We start from the raw sequence: 27,221 nt of genomic DNA, 5'->3' as shown, positions 1-27,221 counted from the left end.
ACTGAGAGAAAACTATTCAAGTAAAAGTGGTACCTTTATAAAGTGGGAAAAGGAGAGTTATTTTGAATTAATGGGATGTGGCTTAAAATCCTACCACTGGCATGTAATACCTGTATGATCTTCATCATTCATATCTAAACTGATAATCCTATGACTAAGCTGGGGGGTGTTACTGGTAGAAGATTCCTGGCAAGAACCTAGACTCCTCCACCATATTAATGGTTAAAGATGCCAACTCCCTGAAGGCTGAGGAGCCCAGTCTTAACAAACCAATTTGATAGCAAAGAAACTAGAATAGAATTAATATCAAGACCAAAACTAAGCAGAAGAAATTTAGGCAGACAGGAGCTGAGAGGTATAAAGACAAAATTCCTGTAGTCCTAGAAATGAGAACAATGGTTAGCTTCCTTTGTAAATTATAAATTAACCTACTCATCACTTGGCATACCCCTTTCTGCCTTCCATGGATATATTCCTCTATAGGAATATTTGAAGTCACGTATGAAGTGTTGTTCTGCTGTTCTGATAAGTCTCTTACGTACTGCTTCAAGATTTACAAAAATGCTCTCCTTAACAATACAGTAAAGTAGGTGGTACATTCAGAATTTTGTCTATTTTGTAGGTGAGGCAATTCAAAAATAAAAGAAAAGGCATTTGCTAAGGGTCATACATCTAAGAAGTGTTCCAAGTACAATTTTTACATTATATCATGCTGCATTACTGGTAAACTGGAAGGGGTGAAGACCAATGAAATCCCTTGAGTTTTTTTGGTGTAATCTACCATTTAAGTAACATCTACCAACTGGGAAAGATCACTGAAGACCCTGGAACACTATAGGGAAGCAGCTTAAAACCTGAAGAAAATATGAGTGAGCCCAGACTTGAGTTTATGGTTAGGAAAAACAATAACAACAACAAAACACATACTGTAAACATCACTTCCAAAAGAATTTGGGAAAGGGAATTCAAAGGTGGACCAGAGACAAGATGGTAAATTTTGGGCAACCCAGATAACTCTCTCAACATTTCTCTCCAAAGAACTTTAAAATAAAGCATCAAATCAAATTTTAGAGCAGCAGAGACAAGAAAAAGTCAAATTAAAACTTTTTTTTCTGCCTAAGGAAACTCAGGCCATTGGCTGGAGAAGTTTGTGATATTTGGGTGGAGACCTGTCTGGGATGACAGGTGGCAGCAGCAGAAGCAGCAGCTTCAGGAGCTCTCAGCTCAGAGAAAGTAAGGGAATTAGACAACTGGTCAGAAAGAGATTACAGAGGACCCTTTGCTGGCACTGGATACAGCTGGTGCTGATGGGCAACTCTATTGCCCATTCACAGTTCTGGTTTTACTTACAGGACAGAGAGAAGTACTGGAGGTCAGTTACAAAGCAATAGGGGCCCTGAAGGATAGAAGGGCATGGTATCCTATGGTCCACGGGACTATAAAGAGTCAGATATGGCTGAATGAGTAAACAACAACAAATAAGAGATACAAAAAATACTGAAGAAAATGACATCTTAAAAAAAATTGGCCTAATGGTAAAAACAGGCACAAAAATTCACTGAAGAAAAGAATTCTTTAAAAAGCAGAATTGGGCAAGTTGAAGTTAATGACTCCATGAGGCATCAAGAAACAATAAAACAAAGTCAAAACAAGAAAAAAAAGAAGAAAATATGAAATATCTTATTGGAAAAACAACTGACCTAGAAAATCAATAAGGAGAGATGATTTAAGAATTATTGAATGACCTGAAAGCTATGATCAAAAAAGAGCCTACACATCAAATTTCAAGAAATTATCAAGGAAAACTTCCCTAATATCTTAGATTCAGAATTCACCAATGATATTCTGAAAAAGATACCAAAATGATAACTGCAAGGAATATTATGGCCAAATTCCAGAGTCCCCAGGTGAAAGAGAATACTTCAAGTAGCCAGAAAGAAAACATTTAAATAACATAAAGCCACAGCCAGGATCACACAACATTTAGCAGCTTCCACATTAAAGGAGTAGGGGACTTAACATAAAATATTTCAGAAGACAAAGATTCTAGTATTACAACCAAGAATAACCTACCCAGCAAAGTGGAGTACAATCTTTCAAGGAAAAAAACAGAGATTTAATGAAATGAGGACTTTTAAGCATTCTGATGAAAGACCACAGTTGAATATAAAATTTAAGCACAAGACTCAAAAGAAGCATAAAAAGGTAAACATTGAAGAGTAATCATAAGGGTTTCATTAAAATTAAACTGTTTACATTCTTATATGGGAAGATGATAAATGTAATTCCTTAGAACTTTATTGTTATGAGGGTGATTAAAAAGGAGTATGCATAGACAGAAGTCATGGATATGAGTTGACTATGTTGGAACTGTTAAAAAAAATGAAAGGGTGAGAAAGAAGGATGCACTGGAAGAAGGGAGGAGGGAGAAGTTAAATGGGGGAAACTTTCTCGAATAAAACAGGCTTGCAAGGAAGAACTTTTATAGTGGAGGGGAAAATAGGATGGTGGTAGTGGGCAATGCTTGAATTTCACTCTCATCAGAATTGGTTCAAAGAGGGGACACCACACACACACACACACACACACACACACACACACACATTTGTATATAGAAATGTAAATTACTTAATAGGGAAATAGGAGGGGATTGGGATAAGTGAAAGGGAAGGAGATGATAAAAGAGAAAACAGATTAAGGGAGGCAGTGGTTAGAAGCAAAATAGACTTTTGAGATGGGACAGTATTAGAAGAGAAAGAGAGAGAGAGAAGAAGAAGAACAAGAAGAACAAGAAGAAGAACAAGAACAAGAAGAAGATGATGCTGCTGCTGCTGCTGCTGATGATGATGATGATGAGATGGAGTGAGTAATCATAACTGTGATCATAATTGGATGAGCTCTCCCATAAAACAAAAGCATATAGCAGAATGGATCAGAAACCAGAATCCAACATTATGGTGTTTGCAATAGGTAAAACAGAAAGACACACACAGAGTAAAAATAAAAGGTTGGAGCAGACTCTAATGTGCTTCAGTGAAACAAACAAATAAAAAAGATGGCAGGGGTAGCAATCATGATCTCAGACAATGTAAAAGCAAAAAAAAAATAAACTAACTAAAAAGGATAATCAGTGAGACTGTATTTTGCAAAAAAGGTACCATAGACAATGCAGTAATATAAAAAAAAATACAGCAAGTTTCTCTGAAAAAGCTTCATTTCTCAAATATATACTGAGTACAGAACTGAGTCAATTTTATAAAAATAAGAGCCATTCCCCAGTTGATAAATGGATATGAACAGGCTGTTTTCAGAAGAAGAAATCAAAGCTCTCTATAGTCATATTGAAAAAAAAAGTTCTAAATCGCTTGATTAGAGAAAGGAAAATTAAAATAGCCTTGAGGTACCACTTCACACTTATCAGAAATGAAAAATTCTGGAGCAGATAAGGAAAAGATAGGTACATACACTAATAGTGAGCTGATCCAACCATTCTGGAGAACAGCGTATAACTAGAGGAAAAAAGTTATAACACTTTGCATACTCTTTGATGCAGTAATGCCACTACTAGGTCTGTATTCTAAAGAGAACCAATAAAAAAGAAAAGGAGCTTTATGCACAAAAATATTTATAGTAGTTCTTTTTTGTTGTCAAAGAATTGGAAATCTGAGGATGCTCAACAATGGGGGAATGGCTAAACAAGTTGTAGCATGTGATTGTGATGGAGTACTTTTGTTGGGCTTTAGTAAATGATGAGGGGGATGATTTCAGAAAAAGGCATGGGAAGACCTATATGAACTGATACAAAGTGAAGTAAGAAGAACCAGGAAATCACTGTGCACAATAACAGCAATGTTGTAACGATGCTCAATGGTGAAAGACTTGGCTACTCTCATCAATACAATGATCCAAGACAATTCCAAAGAACTCATGATAAAAAAAAATGCTATCCACTTCTAGAGAGAGAACTGATGACTCTGAGTGCAAATTAATATATGTTTCTCACTTTATTTTTTTTTGCTTTTTTTAAATAGGGCTACTCTGGTAATATGGTTTATATGATTTTGCATTTATAAAGGATACCATATTCTTGCCTTTTAGGGATTAGGAAGGAGGGTAATAATTTGGAACTCAAAATTTAAGAAGAAAAAATATTTCAAATAATTAAATTATAAAAAATAAAGAAAAAATAACTTTGGAAAGGAAGAGATTATTACTTCTTGGGTGAAGGGAGTAATCAGAAAAGGCTTCATGGAGAAGATACAACTTGAGTTTGAAAAATGGTTAGAATGTTAAATAAGCAGAAATGAAAGGTATAATTCTAAGGGGAGGGAATAGAAAAAGTCACAAGGTTAGGAAAACACCAAGCATATTTAGGGGGATAGTGATAATCTAATTTACCTGTATTTTTCAGGGGAGGCAGGGAGAAAAAGATGAACCACTCTTGTCCGTAAGTATAAACATTACATTCCCCCCAAATTTTCTTTTATAACTTGTTCAGAAATAAACATTGAAAGGAAGCCAGAAAGAGATCAAAAATAGCTGTTCTGTTCATATTTTCTCTCTTTGGCACCTGGTGTTGCTCTATTTCCTGCTGACACTGCCATTTTTGTAACTTAGTGATCCAATTGTTTCTGAACACTGTACAGACAAAGGCACAGACACCCACAGGCACTTAATTGGTAGTCCTGATGAGGCTGAATACTCTGCTCTATTTCGAGGATTTTGGGGGGAGGGGGAGAAGACAATAAAGTGGGAAAAATATTGACTTTCACTGAGTAATTTTAAATCCTACAGAAGTGGAGACATTTCATCTTAGGCTATCTAATTAATGCCTGTAACATCCCCAGCACTCACTGAGTTACCCAGGAAGAGTCTATTTCAGCTCTTGTGCTGCAGTTACCACCATTTTACATCTTCCAGTTTAGCCTGCCCTTAGGGCAATCATATGTCAATCAGCATTGCCTGCCTACATTGAGAACTATCAGGTTTACCTGTAAGTACTTTGCCACTAGAAATAAATCAGAGAGAGGGAAAAATAATTAAAATAGTTAACTCTGTTGTCAACTGCCTTCCCCGGCCCCACAAACATTTTAAATTTTGTCTGAGTTTCTTTAAAAAACCCTTACTTCTGAACACTTTTATTGCTCCTTGCAAGTCAGTTTCCTAAGGTTCTGGAAGTACATATATTAAGAAGAATGGTCCTATTTCTATTCACTTCTTTGTCAGGTATCTTCTTTGTGATCTACCAAATGTTAAAAAATTCATAGCAAAACTGATACAACTCTTCTCTTTTTCCAGTCCCTCACATACAGAAATGACATGCTGGATTTTCAGAATTGACAGACAGGTTGGTAAAAATTGAAATGTTAATAGGCACAGCATGAGGTGGTCTTATCAGTGGCAAGATGTCACTGTCTCTAGTGTGGGCACAAAAGTGAAAATAATTTGACAATGAGGTGAGAATATCTCATAGTCCAGCTCAAGCTAAAAGACAACAAACCTACTATTAATCTGAATGTACAAAAGCAAAAGTTAAGCTATTGAATTAAAAAAATTCATAGCCACTTTCACAGAAGTCATATATTTCTTTTGGTTTTTCCCACTGACTTTTAGCCTTTTTTGCATGTCCCAAAGAGAAAGGACCGTTAATTATTTAAAGTGAGTGGATTTAGTTCCCTCTTCCCTTGTGTTCCCGTAATCCTCCTCTTGATGCCTTTATCATAGCATCTTCCCTCTCCTCAAGTCACCCAAGCTGTGCTTATTTTCTCTTTTGTCTTTGGACCATGTTCCTTTGAATTGCCCACAAGAAAGTTGAGAGTGAGAGACTCTTTATGTATAAAGAGAATTGTAGACTTGGAGTCAAAAGACCTAGGTTGGAGTAGCAGCTCTGCAACTTACTAGTTGACTCTGTAACTTTGGCCATATCACTTTACCTCTATGCATATCTGTAAAATTATGTTGTGACAGATCATTCTAGAGTTCCTTCTAACTATATCAGTTATCCTATCTGTATAAGACACTGGGAAAAGGTTATCAGAATGATAATCACTGTTTTGCTTGGCATCCATAGGTGAAGTCTTCATTTAACCTTAAATTTCTCCAGCAATGGAAACCTTTTACCTGGCTCGATTGTAGCTCCAGTCACCTAGATCTCCCCATTTCAATCTCACCAATATAATAAATAAATTAAAACCACATGATTAGCTGTCTAAAACTGGAACTCTCCTTTTATGTTTATTTAACAAAAGGATTGGCATCTTTTGGTTGCTATTTTCAGACTGCTGAAGCAACTATCAGAATATAGAGTGATACTTGGATCAAGCTCTTATAGAAATACTGTTCAAGAAAATCTATTCAGTGTTTTGACATATATCATCTTTGATTTGTGAGTATCTTTGATTTCAGTAGAAGCCACCAAAATGTAAAACACATTATTTTCCATTAGCTTTTCTCTCTTCAGACTTCGGCTGTTGTCATGGTATTATTAGCACCTAACTACTTTGGACATTAGTATAGCATAGTGGTTTCAAAAGTAGCTATGAAAATCTACTTAATTTTTCTTTATGACCTTCAAATATCTAGAAGTCTGGTTAAGTTGTAGTTCTTCTGTGACTCAGGTTTTAATAGTCACTCAAAGATATAAACATAACGGTTAGAAATAAGTTCTTGACAATAGAAATTCTTTGATTTTGTGAATCCATTCTTACTCCTATTTTAACCACTTTTAGCAAAGAAATCTAAACAAAATTTGAATTATCTTTCTTTAACTGGAACATGTGGCTCTTTTTCAATGAAATAAATGACCAGAGTGATGTTGCATTATTTTATTGTTTATGTGTCTTTAAAGCATTTCATCATTTCCGACTGAACAAAATTTTATGCATATGTTTTATTTTCTTATTTTTGGTGGCATTTGAAAAGGCAGAACACAGTTTATTTTAAACAACAATTCTCACTATAAAATACTATGGATCCAAATATGAAATTGTTAAAAACCTGAATGTTTCATAAACCTGGCACATACCTTAATATTTTTTCTACAAGATTTATGATGGTACTCTGATTTCTTATCAATTTTTCCTTTATCATCAAATACAGCTAAAGCCATATTAAACCCCGGTGAACCAGAGTTCCACTTAGGCTCTGATTAATTGAGGCTTTTCACAGTAATACTGTGGTACAAGGAAAAAAAGGGCAAAACTTCCTATACTATTTGCAAATAGTTAAGACAGATTCATAATTAGCAAATTCATGTCTGAATGTAGATTATATTGCCAAAGAGGAACTTCATTCAAAAGTAGACTAGCATTCCCTTTAGTTTTTGTTTAACCTATTAATATTCTTTTTTCAATTAGTAGAAAGAAAAAAAACTATTTTGCTTGTATTGTCAGAAAGTTTGGAGAAACTAATTTATATTAAAATGGGAATGATGTGGGGACCAAAGCAGAATGGGTAACAGAGACACAGGGTTAAAAAAAATCTTTTAGTAAGAGATATCTGCTGATTAGATCGAGTGATACTTTTTAACTATTACTTAACACTTTAAAATCTTCTCATCTATAGAAAAACAGTATGATGATTGATGACTCATTACCAAAGAATTGAAGGTCAGAGGCCTCAAGTTGTTACCTCAAAGGAAGTTTTTCCTGCCTTTCCAGGGGGTGGGAGGAGGAGTTCAGGATTCTACTACTCAGAGAAGCACTCTCTGATGGAATGTTGTATTATTATTTTTTTTGGGGTTAAGTGACTTGCCCACAGTCACACATCTAGTATGAAGTGTTTGGTCCGAGGTCACATTTGAACACAGGTCCTCCTGACTTCAGGGTCGGTGCTCTATCCACTGCGCCACCTAGCTGCCTCATGTTGTATTATTTTTTTCTGTGTCCTTGAATCTATCTTATCAGGGGTAAGAAAGGCATTACAATGGGTAGATATATGCTGAATTCTTCCATATGGACAGCAGTCTATATCATCTGTACTAATATTTGCTCTTCAACCAACTTCCTGTCAATATGTATTCATTAAGTAGCCACTATATGTCAGACTCTGTGCTATTAATTTAATTATAAATTATAAATGATTTATAAATAAATTATGAATAAAATATAAATAATAAATAATTATAAATATATAAATATTAAGACAAACTGGAAAATGTTACCTGCCCTAAAGGAGGTCTCATCTGCTTGGAGGAAAACAACATATGCCCAGAGAAGTAGATAAAAAGTCTGAGGTAGGAGAGAATAATAACAAACAGGCAGATCAGAAAAGGCAGATGTTGGTGCCCTGCCTTGATCATCACAGTTGTCATTTCCCATGTGTTTTCAATGAATAACCTACCTCTGTCAAACTGATGTTATACCAGACAAAATGGTAATCACATCAAGTCAATATGTTCACACTCCAAAGTTGGGAAATTAATATTTTTAACTGGGTTGGTTTACTTTGTTATTTTCTCTTATCCTTTTTCAACTAATAGACACTTTTTTTTAGCTTCTTTTTTTATCCAATGCCTGCCTGATTCAGTACAGGCTGACATATGTCATGCTGTTTGATAACAAACTGATAAGTTGAAAAAAGGCCATTGGACCTTAGGGATCTACAGGATAGTCTGCCTCATTCCATAACACTTCACAAACATTTACCAAGTATATAAAAACATGAAGATCTTCTGATAAGCACCTGTGGGGGGGGCGGGAGCAGTATATAAGGATGAAAAAGACACTGATGTGCTCCCAAGGAAGTTTAAAATGACCATGAGGGTGGGATATATACAGATACATATAGCAACAATGTACTTAAAAAAATAGTTGAAATGCAAAAAGAAATAGCGAGATAGTAATATTTAGAAATGTTTGTATTCATCTATCGAGACCTAATAGAATTTGAATTACAGAATCTTAGATTTGGAAAGAACCTCATAGATAGTCCAACCCATGACTGAATAACAACAAAAATAATAAAAACAACCACCAACACTTTTATAACACTTTATTGTTTGCAAAGTATTTTACCTATTTGGTCACAGAGGTAGTAAGTGTGTGAACAGGATTCAAACTGGGGTCTTTCTGGGTCCACCTCCAATACTATTCACTACAACCCCCCTCCTCCCACAAGCTACCTCTTTTTAAACAAGAATAAATTCTAGAAAACATTCGATTAGTAGTCATCTAGCCTATACCGACTGAAAAGGCAATCCCACTATTACCTATGATAGCTCATTTCACTTTGGTATAACTCTAAATTTTAGGAAGCTCCCCCCCCCATTTCAATCATTAAATTAGCCTCTTTTCAATGTCCACCTTTTGATCCTACTTCAGCTTTCAGCAACAAGCAGAGGCTATCCCTCTGTCTCCAATGTGACAGCCTTTCAGATACTTGAAGGAAGTAACTGTGTGCTACTTTCAAGTAAACAACCTTGTTCCTTCATCTAATTCTTACATTCATAACCTTCAAGTACTTCACTATTGTGGATGTCCTCTAGATCAGAGGAGTCAATTAGGAATCCTTCATACTGCCCCCACAATCCTTAGTGCAGCCTGAATCATATTACAAATGTAATTGGGAAATCTATGATAATATAAATGAAAACACAATAAAACATGGATAATGTTACATTTTAAAATTAAATCAATATGTAGCCCAGAGGGTCCTTATGTACAGATACGTGGCCCTCATTTCTATTTGAGTTGTGCTGTCTACCTTGTTAGTGTTTATAAAATGGGACTTCCAGAACTAAACATTATTTTTGGAGACATTGTTTGACCAGAATAGAGTACAGAGCAACTATTTACTTAAAAAAAAATTTGTAAAACTCTTAGCAACTTACCAGGAACATAGTAGACATTTAATGAATGCTTATGTCCTTCTTCTTCCTTTCCTTTCCTAGACTTGGATACCATACCCCTTTTAACATATGCTAAGTTTGCTACATGATGCTGACTTTTTTCAACTTTTCAGTCGAACAGAAATAAAAGCATGAATTTTGGAAAATATGCATTTGAAAGACACATGGAGAGAAATGATTGGAGACTTGGAGAGTCTCTCTCTCTCTCTCTCTCTCTCTCTCTCTCTCTCTCTCTCTCTCTCTCTCTCTCTCTCTCTCTCTCTCTCTCTCTCTCTCTTTCTCTCTCTCTGCTTTCTCCCCTCCCTCACCAAGCACAGAACAACAACAACAACAACAAAAAATCACGTCAGAGAGTATGTGGAACTTATAAATGCAGAAATGCATATATCTGAAATAATCTCTTTGTCAACAATAAAACATTACTATAATTAGAAAAGAACTATGAAGAAAAGATGCAGATCTAAATGAAGAACAAAACACTACATCAAAAAATAATGATGTAGGTAAAAGACAAAGTCATCATATCATTTTAAAAATTTATTAAAGATAAGGGTGATTGTAATAAAACATACCAACATACATGGGATGATGCAGTCCTCAGAGGCAAATTTATATTCCTGAACAAAAGAGAAAAAGAAATGAATAGTGAATTGATAATATAATAATAAAGAAAAAATAAACAATAAGTTTAAAAGGGAAAACAAAAGCAAAAGGGAACCTTTAGAAATTAATGGTAAAATAAAATAAAACTTTTAAAAAACAACTTTTTTAAAAACCAATAAAACCAAGAAAATTTTAACTAATTTATTTTGCTTTAAAGAGAGAAAGAAAAAAAATCACGAAAACAAATGTAAAATCAGAAGGGACAATATTACCAATGGAGATTAAATAAAGAAAATAATCATAGATAATTATAATATATCAAAAAATTTTTTTGAAAATGTAAATAAAATTGATATGTATGTATTCCAAAAATGTAGAAAACATACACAAATAAACTAAACATACTGAACTCAAAGGGAAATTAAGACAATTATACTCATTAAAAAGAAAGGAGACTCAAAAATCAACTCTAACATTTAAAGAACAAGTAAATCCTGTTGCATAAACTGTTTTTTAAAAACAGAGAATGATAGTGTGGCACATAATCTTTTCTCTGAGTCAAATATTGTCATGTTAGCCAAGAAATTTAAAGATGAGGCAGAGAAGAATCCAGACCAATATTATTATGCAATATTAATTGTACTTATAAATAAAATCTTGGAAATACTTCCAAGTAGTATTTGTAATTGGTGCACAACTATAGCTCAAAATTTTTAAAAAAACTATCATAATTTATATTAAAAACCAAAAAAAATGTAATATCAGTGGGTATGAAAAGCCTTTGATCAAACAGAACACTGACATATTTTGAAAATGTAAACTAGAAAAATGAAAAAAAATTTCTATAGCATGATGAAAGAGCATCTATGCAAACCTAAGAGTTCACTTTATTTAGAATGGAGAAACACTTGAAAGGTTTCTGCTAGAGCTCTCTACCAATACAATTTTACATAAATCACATATGTTATCTATAACAAATAGGAAAGAAAAAAAAATAAGACAGTGAGCTTAGAAAAAGAGAGATAAAACCTATCTCTTGTTGCATATGACATAATACTTTACTTAGAAAATCCATGAGAATCAACAAAAAATTCAGATAATTACTTAAAGTAGTACTGAAGAAAAATTCACATTGTCATTTCTATATATTACTAACAAAAATGTAAAAGTATATTAAAAGGAAAATGCAATTTAAAATCACAAACACATATAAATAAATATGTGGGAAGTGACCGGTAAATAGAGTTTTATATAAAAGTAAGGTTTATTAAGCATTTTTTTACAGAAATTAAGAAAGACCTAAACAGAAAAGTGTTCAATGTTCACGCCAATGTTAAAATAATAATAATGACAATTTGAGTAACCCAAATTAATATGTGTTTAAAATAATCCACTCAACAACACGTACTTATTATGTTTCATACATATTATATAGCTAGTTGGTACAACAGATAAGAGTAGAGGACATGGAGTTAGAAAGATCTGAGTTTAAATTCTGCTTCAAATGTTTACTAGCTGTGTGACTTTGAGCAAGTTACTTAGCCTCTATATGCCTCAGTTTCCTCATTTGTAAAATGAGAAGAATGATAGCATCTAACTCACAGGGTATTTTTGAGGATAAACTGTGATAATCTTTGTAAGGTACTTTGCAAACATTAAAGTGCCATATAAATGCTTGATGTGTTATCATTGTTATCATTACTATTATTATTATGGTAGTAGCAGACATAGTAGTAGTAGTAGTAGTAGTAGTAGTAGTAGTAGTAGTAGTAGTAGTAGTAGTAGTAGTAGTAGTAGTAGTATGCTTCTACTATCTACCAGGCACCGTGTTTTACATGCAGGACAAAAAGATAAAAACTAAAACATTATTGTCCTTCAAGGGAATAAATTCTCTTTGTGGAGATCATATATAGTATAGTGCTAAACATAGTTTTATACAGAATACATTCAAGGCAGAGGGAAAGGAATAAGTATTTATACAGTGCCTACTATGTGTCAAGCACTGTGCTAAGTACATTACAAATATCTCATTTGATCCTCAGAACAACCTTATGAGGTAGGTGCTGTTATTCTAATTTTACAGTTGAGGAAAATAGGGCAAATGCAGGTTAAATGGCTTGCCCAGGATCACACAGCGTATTTAAGTGTTTGAATTCTATTTAAACTCAAGCCTTCCTTATGCTAGGCTTGGCAGTCTATACACTGACACCTAGCAGTCTCATAAATAAATAAAAAAAAATACCAGATAATTTTGGGAGGGAAAATATGAACAGCTGAGTGTAGGGTATAAATGATGGTTTCATTAAGAATGTAGTACTTAAACTGTTTGGAAATAAGGTTTATTTGCTGAAGATGAGGAAGGAATGCATTTCAAGCAAAGGTAATAACTGTCACAAATGTATGGAGAAGGAGGTGGAATGTTGTGTATGAGAAACAGAAAGAAGGTCAGTTTGGCTAAACTGTAGAATGTTGGACTGGCACTAACATGTTATAATGCTATAAGGAGGTTTGTGCCAGCTTTTTGAAGGGCTTTAAAATTTAAGGAAATAGAGACAGTTACATTTGTTCCTTGAGGCAATAGAGAACTATGGAGTTTATTAAATAGGGGAGTGACATGATCAGGAATGTGATTAAGGAAAATCAATTTGGCAGCTGTGTTGAGAATATATTAGAAGGGAGGAAAGATTGTCTGATACTGGATGAAAAACAAAATCATATTAGTGAACTAAATTAGATAAGCAATACTGAGAAGCAAACTAATCAGTATAGGGTTTGATAAACCATAAGAACATAAATGACTGAGAAAGGAGTTCATTATTAACCAAACACAGTTGAAAATAAAAAGGCTAATAGCTTGGTAAAGAATGAGATTATACTTATACCATTACAAACTGAGCCAGAGGAATGATCTAAATATAAAAATCACAGCATGATAAAGTGTGGAACTCTGAATATAACTAGGAATTTGTTAACATGTCTCTCAATTAAACTGTTTTATTTTTTCCTCTTTTTTATTCTTTGTTAAAAGAGATACCCCTCTGGGAAGCTATAAGAAGAAGGATAGATTTGGCAATATAGAGGTGATAGAGGTTATACTGTGGGAGATGGGTGTTCAACAGTCATTAGGGATGTACTAGAAGCCAATATCTCTTCCCATGACAGTGGAGTCTTCATGGATCTCAGCAGAAGACAAATCTGTTTTACTCATTCTATCCCACAGCACAAACCCAAATACACCAGGGCTCCAACCACTGCTCAAACAGGTCAGGCCTAGCGTTTAGCCTTCATGTAGAGGCTGAAATTAAAGGAACCATGAAAGTTAAGTTGCTTTTAGTCTTGGAAGACAAGAACATACATCCTTCTAACTGGAGACCATACCAAGAAAATCACTATACTAGATACAGCTTTTCCAAACATTGATGGAAATTTTCAAATAAGAGTAGTAAAGTTGACTACCATCCTGACCACTTATCATTTTAACTGTTCTATGGGCATCAATATACCATCAAGAACCTTAATGCAGCTTGCATGTGGAAACTGAAAATGCAACAGTGGAAAAAAAGTAGGCCTTTACTCAAATGAGAGATAATGAAGATGCTTCTCCATTACCTTCAACCTTGGAAGAAGAGTTTCATTATAGCCCCTTCTTGAGAGTTGAAGAGCCTGTCTAAAAGTATGCTAAGAAGATGGATCCATTGGAGGTTCTGAAAGTTCCATACACAATATATCAATTCTGTGGATCTATTGGACTTCATAAAGTCTTTAAACTGGGTGGGAGGGGGCTTATTTTAGATTCATAAAGTCAAAGAAATCAAATCTTATGAGTTGGGTCTCAGCTCAACTCAAATATCATATCATTGGGAAAGCCCTCACAGAGCACATCACTCAGGCTAAATTGGTCCTTGAGAGTTTTTCTGGCCTAATACTAAAATATTTTAGTGATGAAGTTGCCATCTCCTTGGGAGATACTTTTAATCTTTAAAATAATTTTCCCTAGGATCCACATGTACAAAAATATTTACAGCAGCTCTTTCTGTGGTGGCAAAGAATTAGAAATTAAGGGAATGTGCATTAATTGGGCAATAGCTGAACAAGTTGTGGTATATGGATGTAATGGAATACTATTGTGCTATAAGAAATGATGAGCAAGCAGACTTCAGAAAACCAGGAAAGACTTGTATGTACTGATGCTGAGTGAAGTGAGCAGAACCAAGAGAACATTGCACACAGTAACAGCCACATTGTATGATGACTAGCTTTGATAGACTTGGCTCTTCCCAATTCAAGGATTTATGACATCTCCAAAAGTTCCATGCTGGAAAATTCTATCCACATCAAAAAAAAAAAAATGAAGGCAGATCAAAGTGTACTGTTTGCTCTTTTTCTCCCTTCTGTTTTGTTTTGTTTCTTCTTTCTTGTGATTCCTCTTATTGGTGCTAATTCTTCTTTACAACATGACTAATGTGAAAATATGTTTAATAGCAATGTATAAGTACAGCATATATCAGATTGCATGCCATCTTGGGGAAGCAGATGGGGAGAAAATTTAAAATGCAAAAGCTTATAGAAGTGAATGCTGAAAACTAAAAATAAATTAATAAAATAAAAATAAATAAGATAAAATGAAATCTAGAAGAAGAGTTCTTAGAAATGGGAGACCTATAAAGATATCAAGCCTTGGAGGTGTCCTTTCTCTGTTTTTTTTTTTTTTGTTGGCTAGGGTTAAGTGACTTGCCCAGGGTCACACAGCTAGTAAGTGTTATGTGTCTGAGGCTGGATTTGAATGCAGGTCCTCCCAAATCCAAGGCCAGTGCTCTATCTACTGTGCCACCCAGCTGCCCTGGAGGTGTCCTTTCTTTTATTTTTCGGCATATGTTTTTCACAGAAAAGTTAATCTGAGAGGAAATTCTATCTGGCTAAAATCTGGTTTATGTAGTTATCAGATTTATCTTTTCCATCCCTGGCCCTCTATTTGGAATTCCAATAGCCATCAAGCAGTTTCATCCTTCTGTTCTGTTTATAATTGATGAACAAATATTTACTTGGTTTCTAGATAAGTAAAGATTTCTAAAACATGGTTACTATCCTAAAGTATCTTCCAGTGTAGTTAGGGAGATAAGAATATATAAATACATAGATATCTATGGATTAGAATAAATAACTAGATAGGTATCTTTGGATATGAAAAAATAACCATTCAAAGTAGTAAATGATAAATTCAAAAGAAAATAAAATACTCTTTCTTGTGGTTGATCTCTAATTCAGATGTGATTCTTCTTTGATAATGGGAAAGAACTTTTCAGTCAATGTCAGCAACTTTTGAAATAAGTCTTAGCTCCCTCAGTTATTGGCTATGTTACCTTGGACAAATTATTCCACCTCATTTCATCTTTAAAATCAGGGAACTGAAGGAAGTGCTCTCCAAAATCACTTCAAGCTCTAAAAGTCTGTTATTTTGTTATTCATGCATTATCATAACATTTTCCCCCAAAAGACATTAAAATCTATAACATCCTGATCACAATGTATCTGTATTTATATCAATGTTATACTCATGTTGCCTATCAAATGGAAAAGTTTTTGTAGAAGTGCATAGGGATAGATATATAATATGAAAGATAATGGAACATGGAAGCTAAGCTTATTTTTCTTAAAATTTCCTTAATCCAATCTAATATAATGCAATAAATATTCATTAATAACCTACTATGTGGCACTGTGTTAGACTCTGCACACAAAATTCACAATACAATTAATAAAAAGATAGTCCCTGACCTCAAGGAACTTACAATCTAATGAAACAGGAAAGGGCAGGGGGCAGGGATGTCATGGGACACCTAGGAGGTGGAGTTGAAACCAAGCAAAGCAACAAATTTAGAATAGAGTAAATTCAGAAGTCCTGGTTCTGCCTTCTTTAAAGAAAAGCACTGTTAGGAGTTTGGCACTCCACCCACCAGCCCTCTAATCAGAGGGAAGAGGTAGTATCAGTCAAGGCTTAAGTAAGCAGCAAGGTGATGATATTAGAAGAGATGAATTTAACTTGGGAAGGGCATCTCTTTCCTTGAGCTGGAACCAGGCAGAGTAGGTGATGCAAACTGGAGTAATTGATAGAACTGCTAAATAGGACTAGACACACATTTTTTTTTTACTTTTAATATATATCCATAATTTTCAATAATATAAAATATGGCCCAAAGTCCCCTATATGAAGTGAAAAGCAAATGGAAAGCAAAGACATTTAAAAGATTCAGCTAGGGTTGGGGTCAAGATGGCAGAGTAAAGGAAGCCCTCAACAGAGCTCTCCCAACATTTCTCTCCAAACAATTTAAAAAGAATAACTCATGTCAAATTCTAGGTAACTGAGACAACAGAAGACAAGGGTGAGACATTTTTCCAGCTCAAGATGACTAAGGAGGGCAGAAAGAGAGATATGTGACTCAGGGGTAGAGGCGGCCCCAATGCCCATGAAGATGATACACTAGTAGTAGGACTAGGTGATAATAACATAAACAACATCAGCTTTAAAATATCAAGAAACTGGTCAGAAAGAGATTGCAGGACTTCTGTGCTAGCATTAGACACAAGACCATTGCCTAGACACATTTTGGGATGTTAGTTCAAGGGCAAAGATGAGTATTTTTGGCTAAGAGGGAGGGGTATCCCTGAGAAGCAGCATTGCTGTTGGTCACAGTCCCACCAGGTGTCTTGAGGATAGTGTCAATTGCAATCCCAAGGGGAGCAAGAGAGCAAAGATCACAACTCTTCCCAGATCATACCACCTTGGAAGCACTGAAAACTTGTTTGATACAGTGCTCTTCCCTTCACCAGCATGCAGGAACAGAGCTCAACTTTAACATAAAGTATAAAAAAATCAAGAAATAGGGTAGATGAATGAGTAAACAACAAAAATAATCTGACCATAAAAATTGACTATGGTGGTAGAGAAGATCAAGACAAACTCAGAAGACCATGAATTTGAAAGAGCTACAAGTAAATCTCCAAAGAGAGAAAAAAAAAGTTTATTAAGGCAAAATATCTTCACAACCAAATGCAGAAAAACAGAAATAGTAAATTCATCTTTTTCAGATCATAATGCAACAAAAATTACATTAATTAAAGTATAGTGGGAAAATAGATGAAAAATTAACTGGAAGCTACATACTCTAATCCCAAAGAATGGGTGGTTCCAAGAACAAATCATAGAAATAATCAATAATTTCATTAAAGAGAATGACAACCATGAGACAACATTCCAAAATTTTTGGAATTCAGCCAAAGTAGTACTCAAAAGAAATTTATTTCTCTAAATGTGTGCATCAGTAAAAGAAAGAAACAAATCGATTGACTGGGCATGCATCTATTAAAAAAAATCAGAAAACGAACAAATTAAAAATCTTCAATTAAACACTAAAATGAAAATCATGAAAGATCAAAGGAGAGATTAAGCAAATTGAATGTATTAAAAATGATCTAATAAATAAAACTAGAACTGGTTTTATGAAAAAATAAAAATTGATAAACCATTGGTTACTTTGATTTTTTTTAAAGAAGAAAACCAAATTACTAGTAAAAAAAAATAGGGTGAATGCACCACAAACGAAGATGAAATTAAAGCAATTATCAGGAGTTATTTTGCCTGATTATATACCAGTAAAATTGATAATCTAAGTGAAATGGATGAATATTTACAAAAAATATAAACCAAATAGAATGCTTAACAACCTTTTTTTTAAAAAAAAAAAGAAATTTAAAAAGTCATAAATGAGCTCCATAAGAAAAAAATCCCCAAGAACAAATAGATTCATAAGTGAATTCTACCAAACACTTAAGAAACAATTAATCACAATACTACATAAACTATTTAAAAAAAAGCTAATAGAGTTATGCCAAATTCCTTTTATGACACAAATCTGGTTTTGATACCTAAACCAGGGAGAGCAAAAACAGAGAAAGAAAAATACAGACAAATTTCCTGAAGAAATATCACTAAAAAAAACCCTTAAAGATAGCAAAGAGCTTAGAGCAAAATATCACAAAGATCATATCCTATGACTAAGTGGGATACATACAAGGAATGCAAGGCTGGTTCAGTATTAGAAAAACTATCACTACTGCTGATCGTTTCATTAACAAACAACCAAAAAAAATGTAATTTTATCAATAGATGCAGAAAAAGGCTGTGACAAGATATACCATTCCTAGCAAAAAACAAAACAAAACACTAAAAAGCATAAGAATAAAAGGAGCCTTTTTTAAAATGATGAGTAGCATCCATCTAAAACTAAGAGCAAGTATTTTCCTTAATGGTGATAAACTTGAAGTCTTCCCAATATGTTAAGGGTTGAAGCAAGGAAGTCATTATCACTACTATAATTCAATATTGTCCTAGAAATGCTAGCTACAGCAATAAGAGAAGAAAAATAAATTGGAAAAATAAAAATAATCAATGAGAAAACAAAACTATCACTCTTTGCAGTTACTTTCCCTGGGTTCCACCTCTCTTATTATACATTTTAAATAAAGGCCTTCAATTATTTATTTTCTGAACATTTGGCTACTTCATGGTGATAGATAGATTTTTCACTTGGCCTTTAGGAGACATACTTGTTTTTTAGGTCTTTGGGGTGCCATAAAGTAAATCATTTATTAAAACAGGACTATAACTTTTCCGAAGTGTAATTAAACTTTGAGGCTATCTTACCAAGGAAACCAGACTTCTCTGTTTCTCAATATTGATGAATGGTTACATAGGCACGAAAATATCAGTGACAAACTTAATGAAAGGACAGGTTTTCAATCTTCTTTTCTCATTCTTCTTCCCTGTTTCTTGGTTTTTCTAGTTACAGCTAAGTTTTGGGGGTATTTTTAATCATTGTACTATCAGTCATCTAAATATTGTTTCAGTTGATTAAAAGGCAACAGTGGTATGGATTCTAAGTATTTACCATTTGGGAGTTATTAATCAATATTTGATCAAAGTTTGAAAAGGAAATCTTTTGAAAACATGTCATATTTCTTCTTGTGTGAGTAGGAACATTTTTCCCCTAAATCAAATAGGACTGTACCTTGGGGCAACATGCTATAGAAAATGCATACTACACTGATGGCATCTCTGACCTGCCTGAAGATGGAACTCTTTCAAAGTTTTATTATCCTTTTTATAGACTTAATAAAGAACAAGTATTCTCTCCTAAGGGGGATATTATTTAATGAGTTTGTCTCACTTCAGGAGAATGAAATTGTAATTCTTTGGAATGATGAGAATTCAGACAGAAAGAAGAAAAAGAACTTGATTTAAATGGCACTAGGAATTTTCCAATGTAAGAGTGGAGAAGGTTTCAGGGTCACTTATACTGAAAAAGGTACTCAGAACTCTGACCTGTTATTTCCAAAGAGTGGAAATGTATATAATTAAGTTCCTTGGGTGGAGAAAGAGTGCTTTGAGAGACTAGGCAAGTCAAAGTTGATTTTTTATAGTGAAAAAAAAAGACTATGGGACAATAGGATTGCATTATAGATCAGTAGATTGATTCCTTGCACAGGTTTTGTAATTTATAAATCTTTTTTCCCCCTATGTTCTATTGCAGCATGGTAGTCTTATCAGTTTTTAGATGCTTCAGCAATAGTTCAACAAGAAAATTACTTTTATTAAAACACAGTCAAATGAAATAATGGATCTTGGAAAGTCGATTTATCCTCAAAGCAAGTGACTCTATGCAAACCTTTTTCTAAAGAATATAAATTTTAGAAAATAACAAGGAAACATAATTCTTTGTTTTACATACATGTGATTTCCCCTCCATCAATGTGCATTACAATCAGGCTCTGATTTACATGATGAATCCTTCAGAGTCATCTGAGGCACCCAGAGTTTAAATATCTGTTTCAGGCTTATAAAGGAAGTGTCCACATATTCATGATCTCAAATCCAGGACTCTACTAAAGTACCAGGTGATGAAGAGACATCCACTGCCAACTGGGAAGCTCTACCCTCTTGGCTCTCTCCCGTGCTCCCTCCTCCAGAAAACGACAACAATCTTTAGTAGGAGTGTTCTGTGAAAGAAAGTTCTGGGGGTGGGGGGTGGCAAGGGCCCCCTTGCTATTGATTGCTCCCACAACTTGGATGAGATGACAGTCAATATATCAATTCCTAATAGTGACATGGAAGAGCATCAAGATGAACACTGCTTCCTAAATTCTTCTAGGCTTTATCATTTGTCTTACCTCCACATGCACTGTAGGCCTCCCCTCCAACCTCCATTTCTGTCATCTGAACTCATTTTGTAGTCTAAGGCTCACTGGGCCTTGTCATCTACCGTTCCACTGACTCATTGGGACTTCTAGGCCTTTCTCTCTGTCCTGAAACTGAATTTTCTTTAATGCATTATTTCCTCCAATTAAAATGTGAGCTCCTGAGAATAAGGATCATCACATTTTTTCTCCCATTCGCATCCTTAGTCCTTAGCATATGACTTGATGAGTATTTAATAAACCCTTTTTTTAAAAATTTATCCATTCCATCATTCATTCATATTTGTTAAAAAAATTAAACATGACTGACATCATCAGGTACATTATACGTATGAGCATGAGAGTTGATAACGGCCCCTTAATCAAGTGCATCTACTTTTCCCCTTTTCTAGCCTACTTGATGGCTTTCTGGAATGTGATTGGAAGATAACTTCCAATTACAACAAGGTGCTAAGGTTTTGTCATTTTATAACTGAGAGCATCATTTTTTATCTTGTAAAGTATGTAAGAGGAGGAAACAAGGCATTGAAGCCTATGTATACAAAACTTCATTAAACTGACCTAGAAAATACACCAGACTAGATTCTGATGGGGAAATACAGAAGTCATAGTGAATCCTGTGAATGGTCCAGGCTGGCATGAGAAAACAGATCAAGAAGTCTTCTGACACTGGGCATGGGGCTGATCCAGGAACATGCTGACACACAGTACTCCAGCACCCAGGTAGAGACTGTGCAAAAGGACAACAAAAGGTCCTGAACTCATAGCAGGATAATATCAGAACCATATGGGGCTTTGAGATGGGGCAAGTATCAACTGGCAGCTTTCTTGTCTACTACCCAGTTCTGGGTTGCAGACTCATGGATGACTGTAAAGGGGAACAGCCCAAAGGGGTGGTATTTTTGGTGTATTAAGAAGGAAGTACAAAAGCAAGCAGCAGTGATCTGACTCAGACCTCAGGAGGATATCAGGATCTTGTTTCTAGCAATGAGGCCAGTCTGCAGAGATATAATCAGGGCAAGGATTCTACACCAAAGAGGAGCCTGCAGTTCCTTCTCCATGAATCAGCAGAATGTCCTATATGAGTGGTAAGGGGCTGAATACAGCAACATGCTATTGTTGCTCTAATGGAAACCCAGTTCAGGAACTTATGGAGCTCACACTATGTGGGCAGCAATCAGACTTTGTTTTGAATCAGACCATTCTGGGAACTTTGAAAGCTTGTATGGCCCTGAGATCCTGAAATAACACAACACTAAATACCCCAAGAAAGTAACAATAGAACCAGTCTAATCAAGACTTCTCCAGAAACATGGCAGAGTCTAGCCCTAATGTCATGACCCAAATCAGGAAGTGTGCTGAAAGAAGAGGCAAACAAAAAAAGCATTGCAGCACAACACACTATTATGGTGGCAGGGATGCTCAATGCCCAAATACGGAAGAAAAGTTCCTCTAGAATACTCACAAGCAATGCCTCAGAGAAAAATATAACTTGGGCATAAATTCAACTCGAATTCCTAAAAAAGATGAAAAGAATTTTTAAAAATGCTAAAAAATATTTTTATCAAAAAATGAGTGCACTTGAAGGAAACTTTGCAAAAGGAGAGCTATGGAAGAAAGAATTGGAAAGGGAATGAACAGCTTGCTACAAAATTTGCCCAAACGACAAAATCCCTGAAAATTAGAACGGACCAAATAGAAACCAATTACTCCACAAGACAGCAATAAACATTAAAAAAAGTCAAAAAGCTTAGAAAAAGAACAAAATACAAAGCATCATTGCAAAGACAAGTGACCTAGAAAACAGATCAAGATGAAAGAAATTAAGAATCATTGGACTATCTAAATATTGTGACCAAAAAGAACCTAGACATGACATATCAAGAAATTTTGAAAGAAAACTATCCAAATCTCTCAAGACCAGAGGAAAAAATGGAAATGAAAAGAATTCACTAGTTATCTCCTGAAAACAGACACACACACACACACACACACACACGCACACACACACACACACACACAAATCCCAGGTACATCCTTGTAAAAATGTAGAGCTTCCAAATCAAAGAAAAAAAATACTTCAAGGAGCCAGACTAACAAAAAAAAAATGTATGAAGGAGATACAGTTGAGATCACACATGACTTAACAGCCACTACTACAAAGAATCTGAGAGCTTGGAATATGATATCCCAAAAGGTAAAGGACATGGGCTTACAGAGAAGAAAAACTTAGCCAGCAAAACTGAATATAATGCTATAGAGGGCAAAAAGGATCTTTAATGAAATAGAGGACTTCCAATCATTTCTGATGAGAAGACCAGTACTGTAGAGAAATTTTGAAGTTCAAACTCAGGAGGTAAAGGAAACATAAAAATGCAAATATGATAATAATAATTGGCTAAACAGGGATAAACTGGTTACGTTCAAATATAGGTAGATGATAAACATATCCCCCCTGAGCCCTATGATATGATTGAGGCTTAGAAGAAATCTAACAAGATAAAACCTGGAAGTGGTAACATTATGTCTTCATCTTATGAGAAGAATGTAAAAAAAAAAAAAAGGAAAAAGGTAAAGTGGAATGTACTCAACGGGTGGGAGAAGGAGGGAAAGGAAGGTCAGGGGAAATTGTCTCATAATTGGGGTTTGTTAGTAGACATCTATACAAATTAGGAAGAGAGAGTGAGGTGTACAGCTTCAGTCTCATGCTGATCTGAACTGGAAAAAGGAATGAAGAAAACATATATACACACAGAGTTTGGTACACAAATAAATTTTATTCAATAGGGAAACAGAAGCGAGAATAGATTAAGAGACAGATTAGTTCCAAACAAAACAAATTCTATGGATGTACATATTTATACCATTTTTGAGGTGGTAAAAATGAGAATCTGAAAGGGTGCCAGTAAATTGGGAATAGATGTATTAGTGATGGTTTATAAATGTGATAGAATATCATTGTGATGGTATGGATGAGAAACCTGGAAAACTTGTATGATCTGAAAACATCTGAAGTGAACAAAACTAGAATTTATGCAATTATAGCATTATGATAAGGGCGAACATTTTTGTAAGAATTAGTAACTTTTCAGTTTAATGAATAACCATGAGTCAGATTACTAATGATAAAGCACACTATCAGAAGTGCTGATAGACTCAGAGTGCAGAATTTTATACACGTACACATGCACACACATACACACACACACACATACACACACACACACACACACACACACCCCAACCATATACACATGTGTGGATATGTATATGTATGTATATAACTATATATATGTGTGTGTATAAACATGTACACATGCACATACACATGTTTACATAGCCAACATGGAAATTTCTTTGGATTTCATGTATTTGTAAAAGGATTTTTTGTTTAATTTTCAAGTTGAGGGAGAGGTGTAGACATGGAAGAGTGGAAAGGCAGGTTTGTGATGATTAAAAAAATAATATAATAAAAAATATAATAAAAAAAGTTTGAGACCTTCGGTGACTTATACTCTGAGTAGCATGTTCAGAGACTGGAAGAAAATACAAAACTACTTTAGGAAATGTAAAAAAAAATCCTTATTAATTTAATGAAATTAATGACAGTTGGACATTGTCCTAATGACCTAGCCTAAAAAGGTGTCTATATTTTTAAGGCCACTGGTATAATATCACTTAAAAACTGCAAAATCAGACACTAAGAAACAGAAAGGGGGAAAGAGGCAAAACCCATTACCTTCTATCCTGTTAACTCATTGCATATGCTCAGAGTAGGGGAGGGAACCAACTACTTAGGAGTCACTTGATCAAGTGCCCTTAGTACTCTCTTAATAAATGCTTTACAATGCAATAGTTGGAGTCAGGAAACCTGGGTTCAAATTAGACTCAGGAATTTACTAGCTGTACAAGCTAGTATCAGTACAACTCGCAGATCTACTACTTCCTCATCTGTAAAATGGGAACAATAATGTTCCTAATAATGAACAACCTACTTCCCTGAATCTCTGGAATTTAAAAAAAACCCTCAAATTTATATAGCTCTATAATGTTTGAAACTATTATGAAGGTTTTCTTTGAAAGTAATGATAAATATTTCCTGTTTAGTGGAGTAAATGATACATATTGATAAACAATTCTTTTATAAGAAAAGCAATAAAGACATGATGAACTTGCAGGCTGAGACAATATGAAGATAATAAATTATAGGGCTTATAGCTAGAAAGGGCCCTAGAGATTGCCTAATTTAAGCTCCTAATTTTACAGTTGAGGAAATAGATGCATCAAAAATTACTCAATGGCACAGCTTCAAATCCAAATCGTTGTCTTCAAAGCCAATATTATTTCTACTGCCTAGCAAGCATCATGTATATTTCATTATCTAAAAACTTCTTGTTAGGGCCAGTAAATGACTTTTGGTCAGACTTTTCCTAAGTGTTTGAAGTGGGACTTGCTCACAGTTCTTCCTGACACCAAGGCAAGCCTTCCACACACTGCTACATGCTTTCTCTTGCTCTTTATGTAGGTGTTTAATAGGTTTATTTGATTCAATTGAATGGGGGAAAAGGTGTAATTCTTAAAGACACTTTAGGGTTAGAATTAGCCCATTCTAACCAGTGTAATATGATATTAAAGGGAAATATGGTAACTAATTGGAGAAAGAGGATCAACTCTTTTGTTTTAAGATGGAATCAAAATTATAGTTTAGCCTCACCTATTTTCACCTCACTGTTGGCTGGTAGGCCATTTTCACTTTATTTTTGATACTGTTTGAGTTGTGCTCACTTCATTTGCAGAGAAGCACTGTAATATACTCAAAGTGAATGAAGGAACTTTCACCCTGCTTAATTATCTAGAAGCTAAAGAGCCACCTTCACTAATATGACACCACAATTCAGACCCGGCTAAATTTTATCTAATACTAACTCATAACCTCTTTATGAATTAATTAGATGATTTTTAAGATATATTTCTTATATGAATGTTTTATCATGTTTCTTTTCATCCATTTCATCATTTACTATATCATGTTTCATTTGACTAATGAAGAATTAGCACGATTTGCTCTTATTTTTTTAAGCTTTACTTGCTTCTTTTTTTTTTTTTGGATTTTAGGCAATTGGGGTTAAGCGACTTACCCAAGGTCACACAGCTAGTAAGTGTCAAGTGTTGGGTCTGAGGCCAAATTTGAACTGAGGTCCTCCTGACTTCAGGGCCAGTGTTCTATCCACTGCACCACCTAGCTGCCCCCACTGCGCCACCTAGCTGCCCCTTACGATTTGCTTTTATGAAAGTTGAAATTCTGTCACCTATTTACAAAAGAAGTTAAAATCATGCTTATGATATAGAAAACTGTCTTACATTAAAAAAAAAAAGAGGCAATGAACAGCCCATTGAGCAAGTGAAGTAAACAAGCATTTACTGTTTGCTATTTGCCAGGTACTGTGCTAAGCGCTGGAACACTGTGAATATTAAACATAATATTTGACTTCTTTCTATACTGCAAAATTATATATAATGATATGTATGACTGTAGCAACATATTGAGAATTTAAACAGAATTTAGTTTCACAACCTAGTAGAAGGCTGTGAAAGATAATTATAGGACTTTCAGAGGTCCCCCTGAAGGGGACTTCCTCCAGAGAACATCTATACTAAGCCATATATAACCAAAAATATTCTCTCTCAACAAAATCCCCAGTAAGGTTTTCTAGCTTCGCCTAAAGACCTCTATTGAGGGAATTCCATCATCTCCCAAGGTAGCTCATTTGTTGACAGATCTGTTAGGGTATATTTACATTTCATCATAATTAAATTTGCAACTTCAATTCATGTTTCCTAGTACTGTCCCCTGGGGAACTAAGCAGAAAAAGCCTGAGTTCCCTTTTACACGGCATCCCATCAAATACTTATTATGGCTACTGTAATTTCTATCATATCTTGATAAAATTTCAACAATGTGATTTGATAAACACTGTACAAAGAAATGTGCTAGGCAGTATGGATAAAAAGACAAAAAAAGATAGGTTCTTTTATTCTACTCAGTCAAGTAGTATTTATTAAGCACCTACTAAGTGCCAGTCACTAGGCTGTGCACTGCAAATACAAAGAAACGCAAGGCAGTCTGTGCTTTCATGGAGGTTATAGTCTTATAGGGAGATAACATGAAAATAACTATGTATATATAATCATATCCATTATTATATTAACAGAGGAAAGGCACTAGCATTAAATGAGATCAGAAAAGGGTTTTCAGAAGAAGTTAAACTTTAACTGATACTTAAAGTAAGTCATAGAAGCCAAGAGGCAGAGATGAGAGTGAATTTTACAAATGTAATACAATATGCACACCTACAATTACAAATTAATTTAAGATAATCCAAGGAGTTAGAGATCTGTAACTATAATTAGCAAAGGCCTCCATTAAGAGGTGACAATGGAATTTTGCTTTGACAGAAACTAGGAATTCAAAGAGGTAGAAATGAGAAGAAAGCATACTCTACACATGGAAGGGACCCTG

Source organism: Phascolarctos cinereus, unplaced genomic scaffold (genome assembly GCF_003287225.1).
Source record: "Phascolarctos cinereus isolate Bilbo 61053 unplaced genomic scaffold, phaCin_HiC Scaffold_4;HRSCAF=312, whole genome shotgun sequence".
Classification (NCBI taxonomy): domain Eukaryota; kingdom Metazoa; phylum Chordata; class Mammalia; order Diprotodontia; family Phascolarctidae; genus Phascolarctos; species Phascolarctos cinereus.
Note: the sequence above shows the minus strand (reverse complement) of the source record.